A 25,567-nucleotide genomic window follows, 5' to 3' on the forward strand; every position below is an offset into this window, starting at 1 on the left:
GCTGCTTCAGAGGGGATAAAATTCAGCGGCGAAATCAAATCAGAAAGGTTCTGGTTAGTTTCCTTGTAGTGGTAATTAAAAGTATTAATTGGTTGTGTCGACAGCTCAAAAAGACAGGTGTTGCTAAAAAAGCCTCATAAATCTTCCAGTCATTACTAAGTGGAGGTGGGAACCGGGCTGGGAGAAGGAGCCGATTGTTTACAAGGTTGTTTCAAGGTTTAAGAATGGAGATTATAATAATACCACTTCTAATCGGACGACTTTCTCCATTCCTTTGAAAAATGAAAATAAATCAAATGGCCTGCCCGCAAGCCTCATCTAGAGCGGGGCAAGAAGTCTTTCATGGACTTCGCCGCGTTTAAGACAAACTTTACACGTACCCTTAATTTTCTGTGCATATACATATGGTTAAAGTGACGAAATTATTCATTCTGTGTGGTTTTGGATTTTTTTTTTTCGTCAGGTGGCCTGTGGCCCGTGAATTAAGTAAGTTTCAGACAAGTTTTCAGGACATCGATCTAAACTTCAAAGACTCTTACTAGCTGGGTAGGGGCTGGCTGTGCTACTTCGTCCACCGGGCAAAGCAAGAGCCAGTGACGTTGCAGCCTCAGGGTGTGAGAGGAAAGGAGGAAAGGAGGAAAAGGAGGAAAGGAGGAAAACCAGGCCCCCGGCGTGAGACTCGACCCCGGCTTTTAAAATGGGCGATTTGGGGGTGTTTGTTTGTCGGTTTTTTTGCGGAGGGCTCTTGGCCGCGCCTGGCGAGCAGGCAGCCGCGGGCGGCCGAGCAAAGTCCCCGAGGGAAGCGGAGCTGCGGGTGCGGCGGCGGAGCGGTGCGCACGTCTCCCGTTGCGCACGTCGAGGCAGCCCAGAGCTCTGAAGGCGAAGCCCGGGGCTCCGGCCGAAACACCGTCCCCTGCCGTCTGCCGGCGCCTCGGGGCACGGTCCTCCCTCGGCTGGGCGCGGTGGCCGGGCCAGGGCCGGGCTCCCGGCCGGGCTCCCGGCGGGGCCCCGCGGCCTCCCCGCGCACGTGACGCGGCGCGGAGCATGCGCGGCGCCGGCCCCGACGGGCCCGCGCCCGAGGGCGGCTGAGGTGGCACCGGGGCCCGTCCGACCCCGCCGGGCCGTCGGCCCGCAGCCCGCCCGCCCGGGCGGTACGGCCCCACGCTAAGGGAAGCCCCGGGGCGGTGAGGCAGCCTGTGAACCATCCCGCTCGACGGGTTGTTTTTAGCTCTCCCGTCGGGACTGTCCCCACCCGCGGCCTCGCCCCTGCCCTCCTCCCCAGCCCGGTGCTGCCTCGTCGCCGGCCGGGCCGTGATGATTCTGTTCCTCTGTCCCCTGCCTGTCCCCGGCCTGGGGCAGCTCACGGTGCGTGGGTGTGTTCCTGCCCTGCCTCCCCCGGCCCCTGGGCAGGGCCGGACGGGGATTCTGACCACAGGGTAAGCCCCCCGCCCCCGAATAATCCCTGAACGCCGAAGTTCCGCTCGAACGAACTGTTCCTGCAGCTGTTTTTATTGTCGAGGGTCCTTTCACAGCCAGGGAGCGGCGGCTCCCGGCGCTGGCACCCAGCGGGAACGCGCCAGCGCCGGGAGCGCGTTTGCGCGGAGTTGCGGGGGACGAGGAGCGGGGGCTGAGCGGCGGCTCCGGCACCGGGAGAGCCCCGCTACCCCAGCGAGGCACCCCGCTCCTGAAGCAGCCTTCCAGACGGCTTCGTACGGGTCCCTGGGCTGAACCCCCCCGTGGAACTGCAAAGACAGCACAGCCTCTGCCTCCTTCGTATCAGTAATGACTTCCACCCCTCACCCCCCTCCGTGCTCTAAAACAACAAAACACAGACTTACCTGAAGTGGTTTTTATTTTCACAACAAGGGATATTCCCTGCATTGCACACATACACACAACGCATGCACACGCACACACACACACACATTAACCAATAGAAAAGCCAGATATGAGAGTTTGATGCTCTGCTGTGACATGAATAATTGTTGCATCGTGTAACTTCCTACATCTTGGTTTTAATTTGCAGCGAACCAAACAAAGATATTTGCAATTTTTAAATAAGCACTCTATGTAATAAATGGGAACATTGTGCACGAATGCTGTTTCTTCCCCTTTTCTTTAGAAGACATTATTAGCTCTGACAGCATGCAGCTCAGGTTTGGAGGAGAGGATTTTGTAAAGGGATGATAGACAGGAAGGGCAGCAATCATGGGCTTCTTGGGCTAAAGCTTTTTTTTCTTTTTTATCAGAATGTTCTGTTCGATGCCATTTATCCTTGATGATAGAAAATTGCTCTGTTGCCAGGACGCTGCTGCTGAAATAGAGGGCAGGAGCCACATTTCCATTTTGCAGCTTGAAAGCTATTCAAATGAATTTGCAGAAAGGGGGGAAAATCTAGAGATAAACAAATGAGAATAAATCGAGTTCCCCTTTCCTCTCCTTTCTTTCTTTTTTTCTTCCTTTCTCCTTTTTTCATCCCGAGGTGTGTATGTGTGTACGTGTGAGGAAACTATTCTTTTTCTACATGAGGATTTTAGTTCATCAGTGTTTGCAGCATCTGGGAAGTGCTCTAAATCAGGCAACACTTATTTTGCTGCTGTTCGAACCAGCGAACACGTAAACATATTAGAGAAATTTACGTGTGTGTGCAGATATACAGACATCCATGATTTCCTTACGTGTGTGTTTGTATACAGCCAGACTCTGGAATGCAGCGGTGTGTGTTCCTCTGCGGGGATACCAAGGACATGCACCATCACCTTAGACCAAATGTGATTTCTCCCAACATTTATGTGTTGATTCTGGTGAAATACCTTGTCGTTTTAGAACAATTAAAATCTATACTTGTCATAGCACTGTCCTTCCATCATAACTAATTGTGTGGGAAATCTTCATTTTCCCTCCCAGTCCATTTAGATATTTCCGGAGTCCCAAGGAGAAGTAATAATACATCTGGCTATAATCCAGCACATAGCCCAAGGGCTAATATTTAATCATTATTTTTAAATTAAGCATTGAATAAAATAAAGCCCAGAAACATTATTTAGAAATCGGAATGAATATAATGACAAGTAATTATGCTCTTCCTTCTTTGGTGATTCAAGGCTCAGCTCGGCTCCTCAGTTCAAATCCAAATAAGTGAAACGTGTGAAGCCTGTTAAACACTTCCATTTCATTTACTTGTTCCGTCTATAGGCTGCTGCTGTTTCAGGCTGGAAATATCGGACATACCTTGACTGGGGCTGTATAAACTCTCAAAAGTCTGAGAACCTGGTTACCACTAAGTAACTTTAAGCGAATTCTAACTTCTCTGAGTAAAAGCTGGTGCCAGTGAGTCATGGGGGTTGAGAAGATTATGCAGCGTCCTCTTAAACATAGGATTTTAAGCAACCATAATATGTTTGATGACATACTATATTTGATCAGCTTGGATTTTTTTCACTATGTCATTTCAACAGAATTTCACCTCCTATTAATCTATAATTAGCACATTGGCTTCAAGCATTATGTATTGCAAAGTGACACCTTATTAGATATGGGTTCCCTTCTGCAAGGAAGAAAATTCTGGAGGCGGAAAAGAAACAAACAGGACAGAGAAAGAAAAAGGAGGATTGATTTATTGGCCTTGGCCAACAGTTTTTCCATAAGTGTCCGAGCAGTCAGGCATGCGACTTTACCATCGATTTTTAAATCTCCCTTCAGCCGAAAAGATCAGCGCGCAAATAATAATAAACTCTAATCACTGCTGCTATTAGATTAGGCTAAACACGGGGATCCGAGGATCCAGCTGTGTCCAGCTCTTCCACTCGCTCGGGGAAGCGGCCCCACCAGCAGTCCCCGCACCCTCCATGCCCGCGACCTGCCCGCGGGACCCTCGGGGCTGGAGGGACTCCTCGGGCTGGATCCCCCGGTCCGCTCCCTGCCGGAGCCCGCTCCGAAGGGCCAGAGCAGCGCGGGGCCCCGGGGTGCTGCACCCCAGGGAGGGAGCGGCGAGCGGCCCTCGGGGGACCCGCGGCCTCCCTTCCCCGCGTCCCCTACCAGGTTCCGGCCAAGCTGCCGGGGAGCGGGTGGGAGCGGCCGCGGGGCCTCCGGGAGCAGCGCACCTGGGGGGATTCTCGGGCCCCGCGGGGCTGGCGCCGGGCAGGCGGCTGGAACGCGCCCGCTGCGGGGCCGGGCTGCGCCGCCCCGGCCCAGCGCGGCCCCGGCCCGGCCCGCAGCGGCTGCCGCCTGTGGCTGGAGCCTCCTCTGGCCTCAGCAGCCCGCCCGGCTACCACGGGCACTTCGAGTCCTGTCATGCTGGGCAATGGCACAAGTCCCGCCGTCATGCCCGACGGGCGACCCCGGTAGAAGCCGGGTCGCCCCGCCGGTGAAACGAGCGCCTTGCAGGGGAGCTCCCTCGGAGGAGGCCGGGCTCCCCTTGCCAGGTGTCTCACTGCAGTAAAAAGGGATAAATTCGAGGGATGAGATTAAAGCCACTGCAGCCCAGTCTCCTGCTATTATCTGGGAGATGGGAGCCTCTGTCTGGTCTTCCACTCCCCTGTGCCCCCCTTCCACCCGTCCTTAATGTGGGGACTCGGGCTCAAGGAAGTCATTGCCTCCACATTGAAGTGATTGTGGAAGTCAACCCCAATATCTGTAATACCCAGTGAGGTTCAGAGGGTGCCAGCACATTTTCAGGCAGCAGATGATTAGTCGTAACTATTATTTGGATGTCTTTTGTTTGGGAAAATTTCAGGCCTGAGTAAGTCCACTCTTGCTTTCAAGATAGTGACCACTTTTGGAGGGCTAGAAAAGCAAAGATCATTAGACCTGGGTTTCAAAGCCACAAGGCTGAACAAAGGAATATTTAGAGGAGAGGTGACAAATGCCACAGAACTGCCAGCAAATGCCAGAACTAGCAAAACAAAACCCGAAAAAACCAAACCCAACAAAACCCCAATAAAACCCACTACAACTTTGTCAGTACTTAGTACTTAGTACTGTACTTGTAATGTGAACAAGATTGTCACAGGAAAAAAACCGGATCATAGGCAAGGGAACAACCTTGGCTGCAGTCTGCCCCTTTTTGTCAGCGATTTCCTTGGTGCTGTGTAACATGCCACGCTGCTGCAGGCCCAGCCTGCTACCTCCTTTGCCCCATTTCTCCTCACATGTCTGTGCAGGAGGTTACTGGCACGGTGGAGGGATGGAACCATTTGACGTGGCAGCAGGGCATTTCACAGCCTCCACCTTCACCTCTCAGGGCAGAGCTGGGTCTCTCAAGCTGTTTCTTGCCATGCAGACCTGGCAATTCTGTCTTTTGTCACGACTGCCCAACACAGAACGTAATATTATGCTTTGCTTCTCTAAGTCATCAAGGTCACAGTCTTTGTCTTGTGGAAAAAATGTATGTGGCCATATGATTAAAGCATGTCTAATCATGAGTTCACATAAGGAACAGAATTTGGGTTGCATATGTAACCTCATGTCTGGCACTTTTGAGTGACTAGCTTCACAACCTTATTGTTCTTTCAGCTTCAAGATATATGCGTGTGAAAAAGATCTTTATGTAAACTAAAGCAAAATTATCAAGTATGATATTTTTATAAAGGTGGGATTTTTTGTTTGTTTGTTTGTTTTTTTAATGAAGGTTGTCCGTAGTTCGGTTCTGTGCACCAAGAGCAGACGTGTGCCTTCTATTTGAATTCTGGCAGACACAGGACCTAAAAACCCTCTCCAATTTGGGCTCAAACACAGCCAAAGTCTCACGAGAATGGCTTTAGCTCACAGCCCAGTTATCACTTGATCTCTGGCGCCTTTGCTTCCCCACAAGAGAATTAGAATGCCTCTTTTCTGATTAGGCTCATTTAAGAGATTAGGTCTTGGAACATTAAAGAGATAAACATTTGAATATGCATCTGTCTCCTTATTACCACTTTCAAATGGCTACGTCTTAATGGTACGTTCCGTCAGTAAACCGTTGACTTCAGTTTAAAACGGTAAGGTTTTTGCTGTATAAGAATCTTTTTAACAGACTTACGTTGGTCTGTAAGGGTTTAGGAATCCATGAAATCTTTAGTTTACAGATCCACAAACTATGTGTGAGGCTTCTGCCACTGAGAAAACCAAAGACCTGGTTGGTTCTCCAAAGTAACACTGGTTTGAGTAAACTGGGTTTTAATTTCTCAAGAAGTTCTCTTGCATTTTCAAGTCCCAAATAATTCTAGATTCAAGCTGGTCAGATTCAATACTAGTATACAAATTTATTCCAACTCTTTCTGGGCCTCTTTGGAGCTTCCCTGAGGCATCTTCTTCAAGCAGCAGAAGTGCTTAGGAGATCACTTAGTACAGAGTAACAGCGGGACATATGCATGCAGACTTCTGAGGTTGAAGAACATTCTGGATCCATCAAATGTATAGTTTTTATTCTCCTTGAAGTAGAATCAGAAGGTCATCTTTGCAGGAGGCCTGTTTTATGGATTTGCTAATTCCACAAATGATAAATCTTCTAAGCAGTAAATGTATCTGTTCTGAACTGGGTGATTCCAGAGAGCTCTCTCAGGTGCTTTTATGGCCTGCCACCATATAACTTCCCAAACACAGCTCTGTGGTAATCAGCTGCACATAAAGACTGATTTTTTACCATCAAGTCAGGTGTGCCTCAGATGGACCTTAAGCAAGGTCAGACAACAAAGAAAATAGCATAACAGTTTTATTTGAAACCATCCATGGCAGAAAGTAGTCAGATTGGCTGTTTCCAGACAGTTTGAGATCACAGACATGTTTCTTAAGTATTTAAAAACTATGGAGCTAAGGAAAATTAACCTAAAGTTCATAATGAAAACGTTTTTTTCTGAGTTAACCAGTAAACTACATAATTTTTCCTAGGTTAGTAAAGAACTTCCCCCAACCACCATGTGAAAATAAATTGACCAATTCTAATAATATTTCTTAAAAAAAGCCTACAGTTATGTTTTGCAGTGGTTGGTTGCAGCACTGAACAGAGTTACTGTGCCTACTACACAAAAGTGAGAGCTCCTCATGAGGTTAAAAACCTGTAGATTTTTGTCGCTTGGCTTAAAGGGAAGATTCATCTGCTGAAGACAGTAGGAAACTCTCGTGTTGCCTGTACGGGTATTTTCACAGTCTTCCAGATAACTGAGCAGTTCCTACCCCACGGCTGAATATTCCCATCCCTTGGGGAAGGCACATTTGCTCACCATCCACAGCGTCCTTTTTGTGTTGCAAATGTGAAGGGAACTGGGAGCTGGCTTTGCTTAAGCCAAACACTGTTGACTACTGGAGGATAAATTACATCTGTTCATTCTACCGATATTATAAATTAGATACAAATTGTAATAATTATGCTTAATTGCTACTTAATTACTGATTAAAAGAAACGTTTTTATGATTCTTTATTACAATCCCATGCATTTTTTTCAAAGGATGTTTAATCAGGCAGACGTTCTGAAGAACAGCCACAAATCATATTTTAGTGGTAGGATTAGAAAGACAGTATTCTGTACACCATTTTGAATAAGAGCATTTGCATATGACCTGAACTTCAATACAGTTGGATCATTTTTGTCCAGTTGTTGCCAAACAAATTTGCAGCTTTTCAGAATAAAGATATTTCAGATATTCAGAGCATGCTAGAACACTAAATTAGCAATGGATTCCCTCTCCTCTCCCCTGCCCGGTATCATAGCCCTTTGTTAAGCAGACCAACTTGCAGGCAGTGATGAGGGGAAAAAAAACAAACAACTTTTTAAATATACCTGGGATTTCTACTCTTACAAGTAAAGTCCTCAGTTCAGTGAATCAAGAGGAAGAGATGGAGGATTTTTTTCATGCTTGGTTGTAGAGTATGGAAGATAGAGATTTGTCTGCTTGCATTCAAAGAAGAGCCAGGTGAGTCATTAATCAAGGTCATGTCTAGATAATTGGCTGAAGGGCAACAGCAGGGTTGACCCTGTATTTATGGCTTTGAAAGAACAGCTCATGTATAACAAAATGATTTTGACTGTTCTGCAATTGCTGGTTTGGGCCAGTTCTTCTATGTGTATGAATTGACTACACTTTTTGAAGTCAGTGTAGATATGCTGCTAACAACTGCTGCTATCTGACCCCAGGTATTTACAACCTAAAAAAGTCCTATTTTGTGGAGGTGAAGTCTATTTAAAATAATTTTCCAAGCATGAGAGAGACCAACTGCTGATAGTGGTTTAGCGGGTTTGATTAATTATGCCTATTGCACTGCATATATAAAGCACTTATGGCAACTATATGGATTGTTTTACCGGAGAGGGGGAAGGGGACTTGCCATTTGAAAAGGAAAAAATAATCACCTATTTTCTTCTGTCTTTGCTTGTTACAAAGCCCATTGAAGTCAATGGGAGTGTTGCCATTTATTTGTTTGAGCTTTTGTCAGGCCCTGTATATGCTACTGCAAACTGGAGGGGGAAAAAGGAGTACAGTTAAAGGGAAGAGAAGCAAGAGGGGAGGAGTTAAACACAGGCAAAGAATAGAGTCTTTGTCTATTAATTAGGGTTTACATGCCTTGTGGAAAGCAGCATTCCTCCGAAACTGGGTCCCTCTGCCCCACTATTTTATTTTACATCTCCTGTGTTAGTTGTTCTTCAGGTCAATATAGTGCTAATAAATTATGCACTGTGTAGCACCAACTGTAACACTCCACCGCTCTGGTGCATAGGAAAGGCATTGAATTGAACAAGCTTCTCTAGGGTCAAAAATGTTTTTCATTTCTGCAGCTATTGCCCACTCTCCCTGAAACATGTTGTCTGGCAGCAACACCTACATGTATTACAAGAACTTTTCTCGGAGTTACTCAACAATATCTTATCACTTGTTGCATATGGAGAAACAGGACCTTGCAAAACCATGGAGTTCTTCTGACGAAGTCTTGCCAATATGCCTCAGCCAAAACTGGAAGGGCTCACTGGACAGTCCCAGCTCATTCCCATGTCCATTTTCTCCTGGTTACACCCACCAGAAGACAGTGACAATTGGTTGCAATTAGAGAGGAAAAGTGCCGTTGTGTTTGACACTAGGCTGGACTCCGGAGATGTTGTTCTGTCTCTGGGTGTGTCTCAAACTGCTGGGTGACCTCGGGTAAGACATTTGGGACTCAGACTTATGATCAGTTTATGACAATTTAACAAGCTATTGTGTCTCAGTTGAACAGCAGTGACTGTCCTTGTGTGCACTCTTACCCAGGGCAAACAGGCTGATGTGACCCAAAGTGTAGTTATGTGAGCAAATTAAGCCAGTGCAACCAGCTCTGCTGCCATGAGATTGAATCCCTGAGAAGGCAGCTAATCTGGTTTAATATATGTGAGGGTTTTGGTTTGTTTTGCTTTGTTTTTTTTTTTTCTGCACTGCTTTTAATCTTCACCAGTTCCCCAGTGCAGGTCATTGCAGGAATAGGTTTTTTGGTAGCAATGTTGGGCATACAGTGGCGGTGCTGATTTAAACTGTAGTGAAACAGGTCTGGTTACTTTGCTCTTATTCTGAAGTAGGAGGATGTGCATGGAGAGAGTAGAGCAGCTGGTGCTTGAAGATATTTTAATGTCACTGTGAGTCTGACCTACTAGATCCAAATCAGCAAAGCACCTAAATGTATCTGTGGATCAGAGTATTTGTTCCCCATGTAAGAAGGGAGAAACCTTTACCTCCCTCTTCTCCTTTCTCTGTCCAGATTGCAAACTGTGTAGTGGAAATGTTCTCACTATATGTTGGTGCAGAGTCCAACATGATGACAGACTGATCTTATTGGAGGTCTGCATGCAAGTAAAAATAAATCACAAGAGTAACAGAGGGAGAGGTGTGCTCACCTGTCAGTGGAGAAAAGCAGACAGAACAACACCAATCAACCTCTGAATTTGTAAGCTTTGTTGTCTGCCAATTAGCTCTAACCTCCAAGTAGTGATAAAGGTATATCCTGAGCCTTCTTTCACTGGGCAATTTCCCTCAGTAAGATTTTTAATTATTATCTGAAGTGCTTTATTTATAACATAATTATTTCAATAGAGAGACATTATCTTAATAGTACAGTAACATGTGAATTACCATTTCACACCACACACACACACTTCCTATTCTTAGAGCAATATTTTAGAGCACTTTTCTATCTCTTTTGGTAATCAGGCAAAATAACACGTGTCTTTGTGTGAGTTAAGGATGACATAGGACCTACTTCAGAGCACTGAAGAAGGATGAAGTCAGAAAAGAGCTCATGGGGCAGGACAGGTATCTGCTGTGATAAAGAGGAGCTTGCCTCTCAGGGGCTACAAGGTTATGTCTCAGAGAATGAGGAACATGAAATCCAGCCCCTGGGTTCTGATAATAAACCATTTCTTGCAGAAGAAGCTGTACATAAATTTTACTGTATCGAGTTAATTTCATGTCTGTAAGTCTGTTGAATTGATATGTATTAGCTCTAAAGAAGTTGTCCTTTGCTTGGCTTGTTTGCACTCAAAGGCAGAGTATTTACAGTTTGTTCTTAGGTGCTGAGTAATAATGATGATGTGTTGGTTCTTATAATTATGCTCACATTTTACCATGACAGTAAATACTGAAGTTAAAAAGAATGTGCAAAGAGAGGGATCTGGGTGGGTTACAGTCAGGCTGCCTCCCAATTCCTCTAACAAGGGCTCACACCACCATGTTCAGGTCTCTGAAATGATTTCTTTCTAATGTAGTAGCTGCTAGCTAGCAATTAAATTTTTGTCTATAGAAAATGAGTCCAGCTGGCTTTGCTTCCTCTCCCTTGAGAAATTCTTCAAAGTTCTAGGTTCCCACAGCAAGGCTTCCATGGCTTCAAAGGCATAATTTGGCACATGCCCACTGGGCATGCGTTTGTCAAAGTACACATAGAAAATTTCAGTGCTGAAGATTTGTGCCCCAGGGAAGCTTCCACTCTGAGGTGAAATTACTTCTTTCCAAATGCCATACTTGAACTGTGAAAGGATACACCCTTTAACATAATAATAGTGACTTCCAAATGCAAAGACATAGCCTCTGATTTACAGCAAACATACCCACCGCAGATTACTTCTTAAGATATCTGAAGGCAAAGTATTACAGCAAGAGATATTTATCCTAGATTCTGCCTCATTACAAATCATCCTTGTACATTACGCTGGAGGAACAATAAAACAACTGCCTATTACCACTTACAGAGTGTCCAACAGATCAAAATGCTCTCATTTCTTACTGGTCCTCATTCAGACAACCCTGGCACTCAAATCTAACCTAAACAAGTCACACCTTTTTGAGACAACAAAAGTGCTCTTGTTTTTTCCCACCACACACAACTTTTTGTGAGGGAGGAATACTGAATGACAAGCAGTGCTCCTTCATGGAAAGAAGCTATGTGAGGTTTGTTCATCAGGTGAGACACCCATGCAAGCAGCCTGTCTAGTGGCTCTCTTCTCTGAGAGCACTTGTCAGATCTCCTATGCTCATAAACTCACTCCATTTGCCAGTCTTTTTTTTTGTCACACACAAGAAAGGTTACATGAGTAACCATAGAGAAAAATTTGGCAGTGTGTCATGGCAGAGTACAGAAGAACTAGTGATTGTGTTACTTGTCTGCTACTGTCCCAAAGTAGTGTATCCAGATCGACTAAGTGTCTAGGCTCCCACTTCAGTTAATAGAGAAAGACAGGCTGTACTATTTTTCATAGATATCAAACTTTGATTATTCTGTTAGAGTGTGGTGACATGTTTCTGGGAGTGAACATTTACCTCTGTAATTATAAAGGAAGCATAGACAACTGAGTTATTCTAGATTCCAATTTCTTAGACAGCTAAATCTAAGGAGGTGAGTATCATCCGAGTGGATGAAACAATGCTCAGAGAACAGCAACAGAGAATGTAAAGTTGTGTATAAAAAACCAACGGTGACTGGATGTTTGTTGTCCTACAGGCTTTCTTCTGTACATAGGCAGAATGGCCTCCAGTCAGAAAAATTTTGTTTTCACTTACAGCTATGGAAGCGCAGTATGGTTTTAGCACTAGAGATCCAAGTTACCTGCTCTTCAGGAAGGTGATGTGTACTGCTTGGTGCTACGGGGAGAGTAGAACAGGTACACTTCAGGTTACTGCGGAGTTCCTTTCTGTGTTCGTCTCTCCAACTGGTTTTCATCTCATCTGGTGGCTTCAGCAGAAAGGCTTATCATAGAATCATAGAATCATAGAATCATAGAATCATAGAATCGATTGGGTTGGAAAAGACCTCCGAGATCATCGAGTCCAACCCTCGGTCCAAATCCAGTCCATTTACTAGATCATGGCACTCAGTGCCACGTCCAATCTGCGTTTAAAAATCTCCAGGGATGGTGAATCCACCACCTCTCTGGGCAGCCCATTCCAATGCCTGATTACTCTCTCTGTAAAGAATTTTCTCCTGATATCCAACTTAAATTTCCCCTGGCGGAGCTTAAGCCCGTGCCCCCTTGTCCTATTGCTGAGTGCCTGCTTGTGCAGGCAAGGCTGAAAACAGTAAAATAGGTAGACCCCTTTCTGCCATTTTATGTACCATTTGCTACATAACATCTAGTCTCACTGATTATTTCAGGGGAAGGAGCAAATGGAACCCTAAGCACCTAATTAGGGCTTAGCTGTCTAAGCCAGCTTGGAGAATGAGGCCTAAGCACCTACATAGTGAGCCTGGAGGGACTTTGTTCTCACAGAAGAATATTGCTCTGGAACTCACCTTCCATTTTCATCTCATTGAACCTGAACCTCTTGTCCTGCAGAGCAATAGTGTGTTCTCAGGCTAGTTTTTGAGGGCTGGTTTAAGCTTCAGGGGAGTTTCTTTTAGTTAAAAATAGATAGTGTCAGTGTTTCTATCTGCTACAGCATTTTGCATTTGCAATGATTTCTGTACATGTGGCTTTTGAGTCATTACAATGTAATGAATTTAATTCATTACAGGAAGATTTAATTCATTATAACATCCTTAGCTTTCTCAGGACAGGATACATTTGTCTGTAGTCTTCCCTTTAGTCTGCTTTGTTATCTATAATATTCCTTCCTTTGATACAGATGGCCACACATCATAGCTTGTTCTGGTTAGGAAGCTAAACCACTGATGGAGGCAGGCTCTTTCTTGGTTTCAGTTCCACCTATTTGCAAAGAGCATGCCAACTCCCTTTTCTCTGCCTGCAGATGCAATCAAACCACAAAGACAGTATCTCTGCTTACAGCATGACTTTTTTTTTTGTTCAGTACCCCCAGTAAGTTCTCCCTTTAGGCATTTATGCCCAGATTGCTTCCTTTTACTGCTGTGTTTAGAGCTTATTTCTCTTTCTGTTTCAGCTACCTTGTTTTATACATACATGCACACAAATACACCCTTACCCAAAGCAATAACCATCAGTACCACCTGCCTACATTATTCAAGATTTAGGGTGTACTTTTGCCTTGTCTCAGAAACCTGTATTACCTCATCAAAGAACTACTTGGCTCTGTTATCTCAGATGAAGGGTGGTGGTTACTTCCACCAGCTTCAATGCCTCTTCTCCCAGTCTTCAAAAATAGTACATCATATTCACCCTGTGTTTGCCCTTACAGGATTTTCTACTTGCTTATCTTTCATTTATCTGTGTATTGCTTTATTTGGCATTAAAATACAGAATGGAGGTGCTGGATCTGGCTGCAGTGGCCCTCTCACTGACACTGTTCTATTATCTTCTATCTCCACAGATAATAGATAGTGAAAATACTTTTGAAGTATATCTATAAATGAAAGATGAAATATAGATTTGCATGACTTATTGTCAAGTCCTGCTAGGGTTTTTGTTTGTTTGTTCTGTTTTTTATTTCTCTGACTCCTCAGCTTTTTTTAGTTGACATTTAAAGAGAGCCTGTAATTTCAAGCACTACTAGGGAAGAAGGCTATCTGAGGACCTCAATGAAATTGCATCTAAATTAAGAGAATAGAGATTAAAGACAGGTTTTTTCTATCAAACAACCATCTCTGGAATAGGCAAATAATGCTCTTACAGTTATGAAACTATTAGCTGCTAAAGCTTTTCGATTTTTCCCTTTTCAAACAACATCTGATGGCCAAAAGCTATACTGATAGGGATTCACTTATGTCATAGACTTTCTTTTGGGAGAAGTACAAAAAAATATATGGGTCATTATGACCCACCCCCTTATTACAACTGTGGAAATGCAGGGGGTTTTATAAAAGAATAACATCTCTGTGATACCTTGGTTGTGAAAAACCACAATTATAGTCATTGTTTATGCATTAGGGAAACCTCATCCTAAATCTGGCACCATATGGGGCTGAAAAGAGCAGCTGCTGACATTTCAGGATAAAAATTATGATCTAGCTGCAGATATGACTCAGCATGATGAGCCTGACAACAAGAACAGGAAAAAAACCAAAGCAGCATGGGCAGGTTTCAAATGTCCCTTCAAGGCACCAGCCCAAATGCGTTTCCAAGGGGAGAGGCTTTCAACATGCATCGAGTGGGACAGCTCCTTAGGAACTCCCCATGGAAAGCCTGAACAGGGCTCTAGACCAACATAGCCAAAAGGGTTGTTGACGTTGATGTGTGTTGTAATCCAAGGGAGAAAACTAATCAATAACTGCCCGAAAAGAGTTTTGGAATATTGTTTTTTCTGCTAATTTTTGTGAACAATGAAACCATGCCAAGCAAAACTATGCCAGCAGCCCCACCTCCCTGTTTTCAACCCCTCTCTGAAGCACTAGCTCATCACTTTTCAGTCAGTTTGGAGTTCAGTCGATTCCTTTTGACCAGAAAATAACAGAGATACTTGGCTTCTTCCATGCAGCTCCACGGGTATTATTCAGCATCCCTGATTTCTTTCACCAGGCCACTACCTTGTCCACATTCAATCTACCCATTCTCTTGCTATCATGTCTGCAGAAAATCTTACTGTTGATGACCTCCTGAATGTTTTACTCTCTGGGTCTTTTTTAGCTCCTCTGTTCTTGGAGTGTTATTTCCTGGGGCAGGGATGCTCTTTTTCTGCATGCATCTGAAATATGGATGTTGTGGATGAACCACTGTGACAGAAATGCACTACATACAACTTTGGGAAAACGCTAGACTGTTGACATGTATGTCCAAAGCCAAGTTCTGGTACATTATATCTGGCAACAAATACAAGTTTTGTTTACTCCATAAATATGAACTTTGCACTCCTTGTGTCAATCTCAGCCTTTTGGTTTGGGAGAAGCACGTGCTCTAACCTCTGACTCAATGAGAGGCATATCCATTTGAAAACTGAAATGCAACTGCTTTCTTCAGAAAATGCTTATTTTGGCAATAGATGGGGAGTTTCAAGTAGTGCCTGTATCAAGGCTGAAATTCATTCATACTTTTATCACAGGGCTTTTCACATCACCCATTCACTCTGTGGTGGGGACATGCCCAAGTCAGGACAGGTGGAATTCCTAGTGTAGAGGCTACAGGACCTTGGGCAAAAGAAGTGCTAAGACCAAGATTCTGGCTACCTTTTTGCCAATTTAGCAGCTTGCAATTCATCTTTTCCATGTGATTGAGGGCCTCAGAGAAGAACAGGACAGCAAAATGTGGCTGTCGGTTGGATAAGATATTCTGGCCTTTGGAAACTGGCCCAGAGGCCATAGGTTGGTCATTTATCCTTTAATTTAGAAAAGCCACAAACAAACAACAACCAACCAACCAAACCAAACCACCCAGAAAAAACAAACAACCCCCCAACCAAAAAACCCCCACACAAACCAAAAAGTCATATATAGAATTAATAGAATAATAATTTAATAATTTGAGGCTCCAAGTTGATTTGTAGGTAGATGCTAACTTTTCCAAAACACTGCAGGGAATTTGGATTTTTCACAACCTGTCCTGTATTGCTTTGAAAGAAAGTGTCTGCTGTTTTTGGCTATTTCTGTAGATTATTTCACAGCCCAAATATTCTGTTTGGTTCTAGTATTGTATTATTTGTTAGGAATGTATTAGCAGCCTGATTTCCTAAATGTCTGCCGCATCAATTTGAAAAGATACTGTTTAACAACTAATAAATAGATTTCAATATTTTTTCTGCCTACTTTTGGATGTGTGGGAGAGAAATGAAGCTAAAGAGTCTATGACCTGTGCTCTTATGGTAGACAACTGAATATTTATGTATTTATAATGGATACATGTTCAAGGTTCAGGATTGCTATCTGTACCTATTATTATTGTTGTGTTATCATCATCATTATTTTGCACTGTGGTAGAGATCCCCCTAAAGATCAAAGTCCTTTTGTATTAGGCTCTGCATGAAGAAAATGAGAGGCCCTGCTCCCATGCTAATCACCTCCACTCATGCTTCAGCTGCACAAATGTTGTACTTGTGAAGCAGCTTCTGAATGTATAGTGTAGGACATCGTAGAAAACATATATCAGATGCATTAGCTCTGTCATACTATTCACCCAGTTCTTCAGAGAATTTGACTATGGCTGCATCTCTACAGATGCATAGCTACATAGGTTTTTGTATAATTTGACTTCTTTACATACTCTATTGATCACTCTGCTAAGGGTTCTTTTTATGGCTTGGTCATTTTGTCTGATGTGTTCTTGCATAACATTGAGATCTTGTCTCTGTAAAGTCTAAGTATCACATGACTTATTTTTTTGAGAGTTCTCTGCAGTTCAGGACAAGGAATGTGGTTGTCTGATTAGTGTTGAAAGTTTAGAGCTGTATGGATATGAAGAGTTTTCATATGTGTGGTGTATTTCAACAAGCTGCTGCTTTGCTGTTCTGGGGAACCTGATCTCCCGTGGTGCTAACGGTTTTGGTGCATAACTACAACAAATGTAATTTTTCTTGCAGAGTGAAATATGTCATTCAATTTAACATGGAACATCTAGATAATTCTTCTTATTGTTTGAAATCCAGTATATTTCCTTCAAAGTAAGGTGACATCCATTGTGCAGCCAAATGACTATAGCTTACTGGAAAGGACATTTAGGGAAAGCTGTGGCATACATTGTGGAACTGTTAACTCAGGACAGAAACATTTATGGCTGAGGTGTCAAGAATAAGTGCATTGTCTGTTCATGAGTTTTGTTGCTTCATATTTTTCTTCATCCCTAATGTGATCTGTTATAAAGAATGGGGAAGTTACAATGAATTAGTTAAAACCCCCACATATTTATAACACAGGCAGGATCTTTCATTGTGGCTGGACACCATGCTTTGTCAGACCAGTGAAACTGATGTGAATAACATGTAAGTTTTTTTGCTCACCTTCAACACCATCATCTAAACTGTTGCAAAATCTTAACTGAGCCTTCATTCTCAATGAGCTGTTGACTCCATAGCCTACAGTGGGAGAGCTGTGTTTGTGGAAGCCCTAGTTAAAAAAGACAAATGCTTTTCCAGCTGTGATGTTGAAATTCTGATTTAGATGCCAAAGTAGAAAATGTTGTTTTTTTAAAACAACAATGGTAGCAAAAACTGTCCTTCTAACAAATGTATGGTATTATTCCTCAATTCATTTTTGAGACATTATGTTTCACTTCCTACTTAACAGTATACAGAAGGAAACAATAAAACTTGCATCACAGATCTGAAGAGTAGCTTTCGGGCTGTGCCCTCATGCTGGTCTAGAGGAAAATAAGGAGCAGGAGGCTAAGCCGAGAACATGTGTGGAGACTGGCACCATGAAAATACTGCAAATTCCTGCTCCGATCCCCTCTGCTTTTTGTATGCCCATTCTAGGCAATGTGACAATGTGTTTTCTTACTGGATATATCACCCCTGGAGACAGAATGTCCTCTGGGCCTCCTCCAATAGGAGGATGATTTGTTGGTTTAGCAATCATTGACTCATCCTTATTTTTTTTAACGCAAATTAAAGTTGGCAGCAAAGCAACCTCATGTTGTTCAGTGGCAGCTCCTTGGCATCTCCTTATTCTCCCTGGTTAGGTGCCCTATGCCAACCAACACATGGACTTCAGCAATTGTTTGGAGTGCTTCGTCTGGCTTGTAATCTGTCATATGTTCCCAGAGATGTACTGGCAGGTAGCTGAACGATGACTAAGAAAACATCTAGGATTTTCATTAAAACCACAAATGCATGTATTAGCTAAGTTATTTACGACTGGAAGTAAGCAGCCAGACACCATGTATACAAGTATCTAATCACCTAGTAAAGAAAGAATTTTAAGTTACCAAGCAGTTAGAGCTAGGGTATTTAGGTACAAGCAAATAATTTCAGTTTAGGATGAGGTCAGTTGTCTCCACTGATTTCTCTGGCATTGACTAGAAGGTATCTGTAATGTTCAGAAGGCTGCTGACAACATCAATCAAAACCTATTATGTGACACGTTATTTGCTTGGAGATCTGCTGTATTAAGATGCCATGTGGTTGGAATCAGATAATTTTAATTGTTATCACATGTAATTGCCAGCCACATAATTGTGTCTTACCGATCTTTAACAGTGTTTGTTTTTCAGACTTCTTTCCTGCGGCCCAAGCTCTCTGTAGATTACTTCAGTGGTCTTTTTAATATCAAAAGGAAAACTAAAGTTTTCAGAGACCGGACATCGCAGTGATCCGTCATCTAAACAATGGTGTGTCTGATGTTAAACCAACATTGTAATCCAACTTCCCCAGAAGTTTCAGAGCTTGTTGTAAAATGCTATTTAGCTGTAAAAGCAGCAATGGAGCTTTTTGTTCTAACCATGCAAAGACAAACTGCTTTTAGTCACATTGTTTTGAATGGATTTACTCTCTGTTTTTGCTGATGTAACTGGCCTAACAGGCTTCTGGAAGATATAACATGCTACAAAATGGAAGAGGGGAGGATGCTAACAGTTACTAATTGTTATTTGATAGAAGCAGAAAGTATCTGATGATATATTATGGTCCTAATTATTTAAAAAAAAACCACTGAGGCACATATGGAGTTCAAAGCATATATGGTTGGCAGTATTTTCATGATTATTCTATTAATATTTGCTAAACTGAGATAAATTCCATTTCTTCACTCTATTCTACCTTAGGTTTGTATCTAACAAGTAAGGGCTTCTCTCTGTTTAGCAACTTGCAGTTTTGCAAGATAAGTTGTATTTTAGACACTTTCTAAATATTTGATAAAATTTTTATTTCATAATATCCCTTAAGGTAAGATTAAACAGTGACAATCCACCTCCTCGGAACACAGTTCTTAACAAGCAATTTTCTTAATGAGACATACCACAGGCAGATGAGAAAATGTTGCCTCTGGTAAATTTGCATACATTCATACTCATAGAATATGATCAATTTGTCTGCTTATATATTTTTACACTGTCTCCAGTTATTCTTATATAAAAAAAAAAATCTGGTTTTAGCTAAAGCATATCTTCCTCTTGGACTTAAGAGATCATAAAATATATCTGGTACATCCCTGGAAACATTTTTCCAACTCATAAATATCTTTATTGTTAGAAAGACAATTTACTTTCAGTCTGTGTGGCTTAGGTTTCCAGCCCTTGGTTCTCCTGCTAGATGGAAGGGTCCTTTCTTACCTGGTATTTCTCTGCTGTGAATCTCTTATGTGTACAACTCACCTCTTCCCATCTTCCTCCTGATAAAATCAACATGGAACTCTCTATATTTTTGTTGGATTTTCGTTCACTGCAAGGAATTCTTCTTTGAATAACTTTATGGTTCTTTCCTGTACCATTCCTGGTTCTGTTTGATTGTCCAGTTTTCATCATTGTATGCCATCCTGCCAAACTCATGTCATTCAGAGATTGTGTTTAGGGACGTGTTTACAAGACCATTGGTGAAGGTGCTAAGGAATATGAAGCCTCGTACGGAAGTCAAGGAAACGTTGGGAACATTCATTCAATTACAAATCCTAGCTGATGCCTATTTTTTTGAGATCTGTCAACCAGTTTTTAATTGATTTGATATGTGTTTTATTGCTATTACAAAATGCTAAAATCATAATAGTATGTCAGTTCATGTAAATATTAATCTAACCCTTCCAAGGAATCCTTGTTCCTTCTGTACTACTGTAGTACCAGAGTGCCTTCCACATAGAACAAATACCATTAAAGAAGTCCCATTGCAGGGGCTTGATAGTATACCTGGCATTTTCTCTACGTCAGGATTTAACAGCAAATAGTTTATTTGACTATCGTGCACATTATGTTACTGGTTGAATAACTACTCGATTAAGCTCATATCAATAAAGAATCTGCTGGTGTAAATGCTTAACTGCATATATCCATTGTGAGTTACCTTCCCGTCTTCACTTTGATTTGTACTAAATATTATAGTATACATCCAGAAAGCATAAAAAGAAAAGCCATTAATGACACACACACAAAGACAGTATTACATTTGAAATTGGGACTCCGGAATTCAAAGTATGATGAGTTTAGTGTCTCATGCTAAAAGCTGATCCATTGTAAGTGCTAAAACCAGCATATATACTATTGAAATCAGGAACCTATGTTGTTGGTATTCTCCAAGTTGCATAATTGAATGAGACGTGCGTAACCAATTTAACTATAATGCAATGACAGGGAAATTAGCTTCTCCAAGCGTTGACTATTCAGTATGTTTAATGTACCTAAAGCCCTGAAATACATGTATTTATTACCAAATCCTGTGGATAAACAGAAGTAAATAGGCCCTGAGAAAACCTGGTGCTAACAATATTCTGTGGTTGGCATTCAAGTTAAGTTGTTTTCAGTGCAACTACTATGGAGTATTTATACCTAAAGTCTGAAAGACATTAAATATAAGGCTAAGTAATGTCCTATAGCTAGTACATATGAATACTAGCAACATGTATAGCATAAATATGCTTAAGCAATTAGTATAACAGTGTTAGGTAAGTGCAGAAGGAACTGAGAGGAGTTAGACATTCACAAGGTAAAGGTCTGTGTGTGTCCATGAGCTTGTCGGGGCTGTTTCAAGTTTTCTGTCCTTCAGATTCAGCAGAGGAGGTGAGGAATCATTATGGTATCTCTGAGTGCAAGATTTCTTCATTTGTGTCAGATGTGATTGTTTTGGTTTGAGTTTTTTTTCACGTCTCTGGCAGCTCCTCTCTAGTTACTCACCTGAAGAAGATGTGACTTCATCAAAAATAACAGGGTAAATTAGGACAAAGTCTATGAAAAATGATGTTTTAGCTTAAAAGGAATTTTGGTTGTGGACAAAAATCTTCGTTCTGGTCAAAAAGAAATAATTTTTTCACTGCAGCAGCCTTAAAATTGATCATCAGGTAGATCAAATGACTCCTGAACTCTGGAGAGAATTAATACTCTTCAGCTTTAAAAATATGTAGAGATATTGTTGCAACAACTTAGGATATTGACTACACATCAGATAATGGCTCTTGATAATTCTCTTCCAGATCACTAGTATGAAAGGGGATTCCTAAAACAGAAATGTCTCCAACTCCCGCAAGCAGTAATTAAAAATCCCAAATAAGCAGTTGGCTAAATTTAGTGTTCACATACATGTGTCATTTCCCATTTGTAATCAATGAGAAACTTCTGTATACACCCCGGGGGCAATGTTTGGCTCATCATATGTAACATTTTAGCATCAATTTAGGATGACTAATGATCAAGTCAGTAGCCGTGTAATATTTGTTAATTCTTTTCTACCACTGCTTAACTTTATATTATTTTTAAATTTACAGCTGCCATGGAAAATGACCAGAAATCTACTATCTGAGAAAACCCATCCATCATCTTCAGGCAATCTTCCAATCTGTTAACTTTAGCTGCTACTAATAAGTGTCTCAGTCCAGGAAAAGCAATTATTACGATGTTTCACAGAATAGCTTCCAGATAGCACATGATGTAAACTGCTCTTGGGCAGCATTTCTTCTAAGGAAACGGGTTTTTTATTTTTCTCTTCAGTAAGCAACTTTACCAATGCAATTGTGACAGAAGCAGAGGTAAAGAGGAAGAGCTGTTGGAAATGGGAGTTGGCCATAGCTACTGTGCCCATCTACACCATCCAAAGACTTGGATCATGGTGCTTTGTAAAGCCTTTGTTATGGGTTTGAGCAGCGTGCAGACTCAGTAAGGAGTGATTGAGATACAGTCACTAATGTGTTCCATCTCATAGAGCCAAATCAGGCAACCTGGTTTGACTGCAGGTTCACCTCCAGAGAGTGATATCTCACCTACTATCTAGCATACATAACCAGGAATGAAAAACAAGCCAAGCTCAGTGTGTTAGCATCTCTATTTTGATTCTTGCTATTTTGAGGCCCTTAATGAAAATGCAACATCATTGCAGGCTGCTGCTTGCAGTCAGTACCCTGATCAGTATGCTTGCACGTGGTAGTCATTTGCATTTTTCTCAGTACTGTCTCCAGAGCACAGGGACAAGCTGCCATGCCAGGGGAAGGTGCCACTGGTAAGCATCACTGTGAAGGTGTTCACTGGCCTGGAGAGACGAGGCTTCTCCAAGGTAATCATGGACCATTATTAGGTGGCTTAGGTGGATATCCTGCCAGAGGATGAACTCAGCTGAGCTCCCAGTACAGAGAGTTTCCTATTAGAAAAGGGGAAACCAAAGCAGGAGAGGGTCAAAGGAGCAGCGCATGGTTTATCTATGACTACCTTCACTGTAGCCTGATTTCTGTAACACGGGACCTCTGTCAAGGGATTGGGGAGGGAAATTTGACAACTCTTCTGTGATGACAAACATACACTGGCAAAACTCTACTTTATGATCTTATAGTCAATGCATTTAGGATCAGTCAGATAATCATATGGTGGCATCTCACTAAGCCTCTCTGATTAGTTTGAGGGACTGGTTTGAAAGTTTCTCATGGCTCATTCCTGGCTGTTCTTCACATGTCCTTTTAAGCAGATGTTAGCTTGTGACTAGTTTTCAGTCTACCTCTGCTAGTCTCCTTGATCTTGAAGGCTGTTGATAGCAGACGACATTCAGCATTTTTCCAGACACCCATCTACCTCATCAGACCGAATGACTTGTCTTTTCAATTCTACTTCTGTAGTGTATTATAAATTGTTTTGGTGTGTTTGGATTTCTTGTTGAGGACTTGCTTTCTAATCCTTGAAGAATTGGATGCTAAGAGGAAAGCATGATCTAGATTCCTTCTGAAAATTTCAGATTAATGCGCTAGATCATTCTGCACAATAGCTAATCCAAACCCATTTACTTTGTAAGCAAAAGTTTGGTCTTGAGTACCATCATTAAGTTGTTTGCTAGGAGAAATGAGTCCAATGGGACCATGGTACATGTAGAATCTTTGTTTTGCAACTGGTTCTTTTCATGACTAAATTAATCAGACACATATACTAGAAGGTTAGAAACCATAATTTGCTTGGCTTAAAAGGAGCTGTTCAACACATCAAGATGTTTATTTAATTCATCAAAGCTGTTTTGGCCTGCAGAAATGCATACATACAAACATATATATATTCTTAAAATATGTTTAAGCATTCAGTCGTGTATATATATATATGTATGTATGTATATATATACGTTTCTCCTGTATATTTTTGATTCAATTTGAAAATTAATTTTTCCTTATAAATATGTAAAATTCCTTCTTGTATATGCAACCACATACATGTGCGTGTGCTCATCATCAATATGTTGTCCTGCCTTTAATTATTGAAGACTGAGAGATGTCAGCAAACAATTTGGTTTCGACATCTAAGAAAAGGGTAAGAATACATTGCTGAAAGATCAGCAGTTGATTGGCCCCTTGGACATTCTTGGCCCCCTGAACACCCTGCAAATAAATGCCTGAAAGGCTGATTTTGCCATAAGCCATGGGAGCTGATCAGAGTTCAGTCATAGGAAAGCCTATATTCTTCATACAATTCCTAGGTGGTTTAAAATATTCACCAACTTAGTTAAGTGTCCTTTGTTCTCCTGGGCAGTAGTTCTACTGTGAGATGGAAAGTGTTAAAATTACTTTCCCTGGGATAGGGATAATGAGAGCTTCTGCCTTGCCTTTTTTTTTTTTTTTTTTGCTTCATGGGAAATGTTTTTGGGCATTAGTGATGTAACAGGAAATATTTAATGGTACCTTCTTGATTCCTGACAGCATTACGCTATCTGTAATGATGAGAAAGGTGAAAATAAAAATGACATTTCCTATTTGGCAGATGTTCTGTAGCACTAACAGAAAGTCCAACGGTCAGACAATTTCAAGAATAAAAATTATTATAGGCCCAGTGAACTGAAAAAAATGCTATTTCTTTCTGTATGTTTTAGGAGAAGATTCTTTTTAATTAAATAGGTAAACTAAGATATCAAATTTAAAGTCATCCTTTGCCATCAATTCGAAACTAGAAATCATCACTTCTTTCCTAGAAACATCCATTTTCACTGAGAGTGACTCTGGCCTTTCTGGTGTCACTCTGGTATGTTATTTCACAGCAATGTGCTCAGCCTCTAAAGCACAAACCATTAATGCGTATATTTCCTTTTCATCCAGATATTCATTTTCTTGTATAAGACAGTCTTGTTCCCTAAATCTTTCCAGACCTATCACTTAGTTTATGTGCACAACAGGTCTTTGACGGTTCTGTGTTTCTTCCTGAAGCAAAAAGTCAGAGGAAATAAAAAGGAATTCTTATGTCTAAGTATTTGAAAATTACTTTGGTCTAGATGCCACTAAAGCACAAATGTAACAGCACATATTTAAAAAAAAAATCACTAGATTCAGAATATAACATTCCAGACACACCATATTGTATTCGAATTCATACAACCCTTTTGTCTGAGTAATTTACTCTCCTGAGAGGTAAGGGAAAATGGGTGACATTTTTTCAGTTCTGTACTTTGCAACTTATTGAGGTCCTCAAATTCATGTTTCCTTACATTCTTTCTTTGTACTCACTGTGTTTGTCAGAAGAGATGTGTGAATGAGAATATATTTGAAATCTGCATTGCTTTTGGGGCTTGGTTCAAACAGGATTAGCAGCCATAGAAGGATCTCACCAAAGGTTTTCATGACTTCTAGTCACATCATTAATGAAGAAGACCTTTTGAACATTTTGGTCTTCTTCCTTCCATGTGAAGAGAAATAGTGATTCTGCCTTTGAAAAACATTTTGAAATTGGCAGAGATGCAGATATTAATCACTGTTATACGTGTTTACAAGCAGTGAGAAAGACTATGTTTAACAGAAAGACCACATTTTATTATATTTACAACAATAGAACTGGAATATAACCTTTTTATTTAAAAATCAAGCCACAGATTAAGTTTTGATTGCAGTATTTTATACTGAAAATAAGAATAATGAAAGCAATTAAGTATTCATAGTCCTGCTCTCACACAAACACCTTCCATGGTGAGCCTGTTTATGCAACCAAGTGTGCCATACAATTGCTTTTATTACCTCCTTATAAAACAGCCTGTATAAAACACTTTTTTTTGATTGTTTCTTTGTGTATTGTTGAGTATGTTTGCATTCTAAAGGGCTTTGCCTCATTAAAGTAATTACCATAAACTTGCTGTAGCTTGTTTTTTTTCCCCTTCTCCCTCTGAGCACTAGAAATATCCATAAAGAGTTCTTGCCTAGCCAGGATGTTCTGTCTCCCAA

At 41.6% G+C, this 25,567-nt stretch overlaps 1 long non-coding RNA gene across 1 annotated transcript; it reads left to right on the forward strand.

Moving 5' to 3' along the window:
- Nucleotides 1-12,436: 12,436 nt before the first annotated feature.
- Nucleotides 12,437-25,474, forward strand: LOC114002823. Its single transcript, XR_003546014.2, has 2 exons — nt 12,437-18,590; nt 21,665-25,474. It is a non-coding gene; the product is annotated as an uncharacterized LOC114002823 (long non-coding RNA).
- Nucleotides 25,475-25,567: the final 93 nt, after the last annotated feature.

Source organism: Pipra filicauda, unplaced genomic scaffold (assembly GCF_003945595.2).
Source record: "Pipra filicauda isolate LSUMZ 115617 unplaced genomic scaffold, ASM394559v2 scaffold66_size7647185_pilon, whole genome shotgun sequence".
Taxonomy (NCBI): domain Eukaryota; kingdom Metazoa; phylum Chordata; class Aves; order Passeriformes; family Pipridae; genus Pipra; species Pipra filicauda.